The sequence below is a fragment of the Lactuca serriola genome, chromosome 5 (assembly GCF_051521515.1).
Source record: "Lactuca serriola cultivar US96UC23 chromosome 5, Lser_US96UC23_V15, whole genome shotgun sequence".
NCBI lineage: Eukaryota > Viridiplantae > Streptophyta > Magnoliopsida > Asterales > Asteraceae > Lactuca > Lactuca serriola.
This window is the reverse complement of record NC_136412.1, coordinates 122074556-122081031: the sequence shown is the minus strand read 5'-3', so window position 1 is coordinate 122081031 and position 6476 is coordinate 122074556.

Below are 6476 nucleotides of genomic sequence, written 5' to 3'. Positions count from 1 at the left end.
ATAAAGAAGTTATGAATTTTTAAAGAAATTCCTTAATCACGTCATTTTATAATTAAATAATAAAAATAATTTCGGAATTTTCCAACGGAGTCTAAACGAAAGTTGTAGAGCGTAGTCTCACCTTCGCGTGGATATAAAGACCATCGAAAACGGAGTTCGTATGAAGGAGATATGATTTTTTGAAGTTTATTAAATAATTTTTATATATATATATATATATATATATATATATATATATATATTTAAATCAAAAATCCGGTAATATCCGAAGGAAGAGTCAGCGTCCTCATCCGAGTTACGCGTTGCGTAACCTCGTACGCCCCGCGTACCCGAAGGCCTTGGTCTCGGTCCGTCCACGTCGCCCCTATGCGAAGCTACCGACCCGCTCGTCCGAACCGTCCCATCCGACCCGATCCGTCCGATCCGAAGCCGAGGCAGTCGAGGACTCGGTCATGCATGACGTACGCGTACGCGCTGCGTACGAGCGTACGCCCCGCGTACCGAGGCTTCTCAAACCCCTATAAATAGAATGCGAGGGTTTCCGGAAAAATTGCTCTTTTCTTCTCATTTCTCTTGCGTTTCGCCTCGTTTTCCGTGCCCATTCAAACCCGAAGCCCTGGTCTTTTTGCTCAAGTCCCGAAGGTCGATTTTACTCCCGAGATTCCTGAGAATCCCGAGAAAAATCCGTTTCCCGAGACGAAACTCTGCCCGGCTTTCCATCTCGCTATCTTCAAACTTTCAAGTGAGTTCATACCCCTAATCAATATTTTAAATGATTTTAAATGCTTTAATGGGGGGGGGGGGAATACAAGTAGAAACAAACATGTTATTTAATCATTGATATGTATTTTATAACTGTGTTTGTCATTTAACATATTTCACATGCTACAAAATGTGATGCATGAAATGGTTTTACATCTTAAAAACACATTGTTACCAAATGTTTTACCTTTGAAATATTTATTAAAATGACATCAAGTCATTGTTAATTATTGTTCAAAACCCATAGATGTCTTACAAAAACCATTTTTCATTCTTGAACTAAACTATGCATGTACACTTATATTCTTATATATGTATTGATGTTATAGCGTACATCTTTCATTTAGTTTCCCACACTCTTGAGTAGTAAGAGTGTACAAACCTACATGATCATCCAGTTATATTATAGTAGATTATCATAGGGATAATTTGAAGATATCAAACATTACTTCTATTACAAGGAATCACACAAGAGTCAGTTCATTCATGAGTTCTTACTAGAACCTTACCTGATACATGAGTACCTTTACATATGCTTACATGATACATGAACACATTACAAGAGTACATGTACGTAGATACCTTTACCTGTGTATACATTGTTTATAGTGAATATTTGTATCTCAAATTGCGAGGATGATTTATTAGTACCTTCTGTGTAAATCTTCTTGCCTATCCTACAGTACCTCGGGATATCTAAGACAGGACCCTATCCCACAGTACCTCGGGATACCTAGATGGGCCTCTATCCCACAGTACCTCGGGATATACGTACGAGACTAACCATTCCGGAACCCAGCTGTTAGCAACAGTGGGTGATGAACATCTACGGATGCCTACGGTTATTACTTATACTAGGAGTACCTTTACGGGGACTAACCCTTCCCTCGCCCTGCTGCTGCTACAGAGGACAATTGGACAATCTTCAGATGTTCATTGGGTTATATAAGTACATGTTAGCACCAGTACCTCCGGCTAACATTTACTTTATTACGTATTTCCTATTACTTTATTTTGTGATACCTTTCACATAAACAATGAGTTAGATTAAGCACTTTTAGTACTAGTCAATACAAAAACTACACTTCATACTTACAAAACATTCGGGTCTTGGTAGAAGACTACACTTCATACATACAGAACATTCGGGTCTTGGTAGAAGACTACATTTCATACTTATAGAAAATAAGGGTTTTTCTAGGGATTTCATACTTACCTCAACATTTTCATTTAAAGGTTTACATGGCTTTCATAACAGATTTTCACAAACAAGGCAATGACACTTATATACTTATGAATTCACCAGCTTAAAGCTGATACTCGCTTTCAAAATAACTTGTATTCTCAGGTCATCAGTAGACAGGTCCGGAGGCCAGGTTTTGAGAAGTCAGAGCAGACAAGTCTCGTATTTTATTTTGATTGTATAATTTTTGGTGTCTTATTACAATGAAAGAACACACATGTATTAAACTTTACTTATAATGCAATGGATGATGTTGTTGCTTGTTTATTATATTACACTGTTGTGATATTGTACATGACGTCCTCCACCCCTGAACGTTTCCGCCGTTCGTGGTTTTGGGGTGTGACACTGGACTCGCCGAGTCATGGCACAGACTCGTCGAGTCTAACCCGGTCCTACGCGTCAAGTCCCTCTTCCCACTCACTGAGTCACCCTTAACTCACTGCTTGGGACAATTGGACCGACCCGCGATCCGACTTGCCGAGTCTGAGAACAACTCGCTGAGTTCCCACGAGCAGATCTCTTACTCGCTTCCAAATCCTCATCAGAGCATGCTTTATGAGGATTTGGGTTTCTGGGACCATTGCTACACGTTAAATTGCTAATTTCGCGTGCAGATACGAGGGGTTGGACCTTCCACACTTAAACCCCTGTTATTCAGTAACAGTTCATATGACTCGACGAGTTTGAAGAACAACTCGTCGAGTTCCAGGAAATCTTCATAGGACTCGCCGAGTTGTTCATCCAACTCGCCGAGTCTAAGACCATCTTCATAGAACTCGTCGAGTTCCACTTTTGGACTCATCGAGTCCCTTCGACCCATTTCCCATACAGACCAAATTTGAGACATGCAACGCTTCTAAACCATAGATCTATGTTCCTAGGGCATGCTTATCACGTAAAGTTGCAAACTTTACGTGCATGCATGGCCCTATAAGCTCCAAAAGGCAAATCCAAGCTCTTTATGAGGTCATACACTCAATAGGGACCTCAATCACTTCAACCACAAAGACTTTATACTTCTAATACGTCCATAAGGTCTAGATCTGAAGTCCTTTCGGATCATAGAGCACAAATACATGAAGTATGGTGTTTTAGGGCTTGAAAACCACCAATTAGGGACAAAATGGTATCTAATGAACTAGTGATCAAGGTAGGAACTTTTCTACCTGAATGGAAGCCTCTTGTAGGGTAGATATCGGATCTACTTCTCTTCCTTGCACTCTTCCACCTCCTTCTTCTTCTCTTGAGCTTAAAACTTCCTTCATAAGGCCAAAATCACTTACAAGGACAAAAAGGGGCTAGGGTTTCGCTCTACAACTCTCCTGGAAGTGTTAGGGACAAGGGAGGCCGAGTTAGTGTGCTTAAATAGGGTGCAAACACCCGTGTTAGGGTTTTTGCCCAAACAGGGCCTACTCGCTGAGTCCGGGAACCGACTCGCCGAGTCCGAGGCTCAGACCCCGCGTCTCATCCCGCTTCTACTCGGCGAGTTGGTCCTTCAACTCGCCGAGTCCTAGGCAAAATTGCAAAAATTACGAAATATTAATTACAAGGAGTACGTACCCAGAACCAGGTGCTACATATTTAGAACAAATAATCTTAACCAAGTTGTAGTATATGTTACAAGGTCTTCGTACATATAAAGAACGTCGAAATCCGAGTTATAACGAAGAAGTTATGACCCGTCGAAGTTTCGCGACAAAACCGACACGATACCGAGAAACATAAATAGTGAATTTACGATAGAGCGAGTTTTAGCCTTAGCGATCTAAACGAAAGTCATAGAATACGTTAAACCGAGAGCGTCCATAAAAAGAACGCCCAAATCTGACTTCGTATGAGGAAGTTATGATTTTTCGAAGTTTCGGCTTAGCTGTGTACAACCCGAAATTCGAATATTAGATCGAGCGATTTTTAGCCGACACGACCTAAACGAGAATTGAAGATCTCGTTAAGAGTAGCGTAACAATAAAAAGATGGGTGAAAACGGATGTCGGATGAAGAAATTATGAGAATTTAACAGACCAATCCTGTCCCGGCCTGTTAAAAATATAAAATTTAAAATAGAGTCAAAATTAGTCAACGGAGTCTAAACGAAAGTTGTAGAGTATGTTCCCGCCTTCGCCTGAATATAAAGAACGTAAAAAACGGAGCTCGTATGCGAGAGTTATGATTTTCAGAAGTCGGAGTGTGAATTCGCGAAGCTGATTGCGAAGTTGCTGACGTGGCCGAATCTCAGCCGTCCTTTGTTGCCCACACCTCGCTTCGAATGGGTGACACCTGTCCTCGCATACGCCCCACGTAATCCAAAGATGCCTAGCGTCCGAGTATGCCTCGCGTGCGAAGTCCCTACGCTCCGCGTTCTAGCCTTCCTCGGTCCACAAGCAGCCACGTCGCACCAAGCCTGTTCGGACGCGTTTTGTACGATGCGAGCCTTACGCCCAGCGTACCTCGGCTACGCCCAGCGTAGTCCGAGGCCTCGCAGGGTATAAAAAGGGGGCGAGGGTCTCCGACTTTTTCACACCATTTTCCTTCTCTCTTTAGATTTCTTTCTCTCTCTAAGGGTTTTAACCCTCCCCTAAGCCTAGGTGATCCCCTAGCACCCTAAGGAAGCCCTGAGGCTCCCGGAGTCCCGAGAAAAAGGGTCTTTCGGTTTCGGAAACGCTGCTCCGAGCAAAACCCGATTTTCTTTAAAATCCATTGTAAGTGAGCTACGTTTACGCAATTTTTAATATAGCTTCCAAATAATTATAGTAATGTTATTAGGTCCTTAAAGTAATTATTTGGGCTATTATTATGAGTTATATTGAGTGTTATTTAACGCTTATATAATAATAATAATAATAATAATAATAATAGTCAGACTATTAATTTGTCGCGGTTATCGTGAGACTAAACCCTAGTGATATTGATACTAGGTTTTATCAAAGGAAATTGTTTTGAGAGTATCGAAGCGCTGTCCAAGTGCTGAGTCACCACCTTTTAAGTGAGTGCATGGTCCCTTTCATCTTACACATAGATATAAAGTATTTTATATAAATTACGTGTTATGTGTGCATACTATCTGAATACTTGCTGTCTATGCTGGATGAACGATTTTATACATGTTTTAAATAATTTAAACTATAGATGTATTTTATATCTACGATAATGTTGGGGTAAAACATGGGTAGATATAATAGATGGAGTATGAGTTGGATGATGAGTTGAGATGTGAAATAGACCGTGAGGTGAGGGTGAGAGGTGGACGATGTGAGAAGCCTTTTTCCCAAATGATGGCCCTGTCATTCAGCAGAGTATGAATGACAACCACAGACTATTCTAAACAGTCCAGTGGAACACTAGCAGGCTCGCAACCTGTAAGTGTTGTGAACGATGTGTTCACTCGGTGTACTCTAAACCATGGTGATCATGCAGACTTGATGCCTAAACCCTGGTGATCATGCAGACTTGGTGCCAAAACCCTGACGACTATGCAGACTTAGTGCCTGTTGTATAAATTCTGGCGACTATGCAGACTTAGTGCCTAAACCCTGGTGACGATGGACTTCTTGCCGATTCCTTAAGATGATCCTTAGGAATGTATGAATGAGGAATGGTTGATTCTTAGGGTAGATCCTTAGGAGTAAAGAAGATAATGGGGATGGGTAATTGGGTTGATTGTTTGATTGTTTGAACATAATAATTATATTATTGTGGGTTGAAAACCCTATGTACTCACCAGGTTTCCCAACCTGACCCACTCAGTTTATTTATATCACAGGTGTCGATATGAAGTGACATTACACTGAGAGATTAAAGAGATGTAGATCACTAGTGTAAATAAATGTAAGTTCTGTTTATGCTTATGTTTCTGTATTGACGATGACAACCCAAATGTTTTAAAACGAATTAAAAATACTTTTCTTCGGAAATGCTTTGATAACGTACTTATCATGTTTTACTGGGAACAAATACCGCAACATTTTTATTAAAAGAGGCACTCTGATTTTTATAAAGCATAAACAAAATCGGTCTTTTCTGGCCGTGAAAATGGGGATGTCACATCTGCAGTCTGAAAAAAGAAGACTGTTTGTTTTTTTAACATCTGCAGGAAACTAAAATAAACTGAAATCTAAATAAACTGATTTTTTTAAACTTCAAAGTGTTTTTTTTTTTTTAATATTTTTATGACTTTGTTATAAATAATTAACGAATATAGATTAACTTTTATGTATTATTGTATAAAAAATAAAAATAAAAATGATATGAATTAACGTATATATTTGATAAAAACCAACAACTTTGGTTGCAAAGTTATAACTAAACATTATAATTAATGATCAAAAAATTTGATACATAAATGGATAGAAATAAACTTCGATTTTTTCAATTAAATCTATTAAAAACGTACCATAAATATTTTCTCGAGAAATTGAGGATACTGTATTAAATAATGTTTTACAAAATTTGGCAAAATAAAAACATAAGA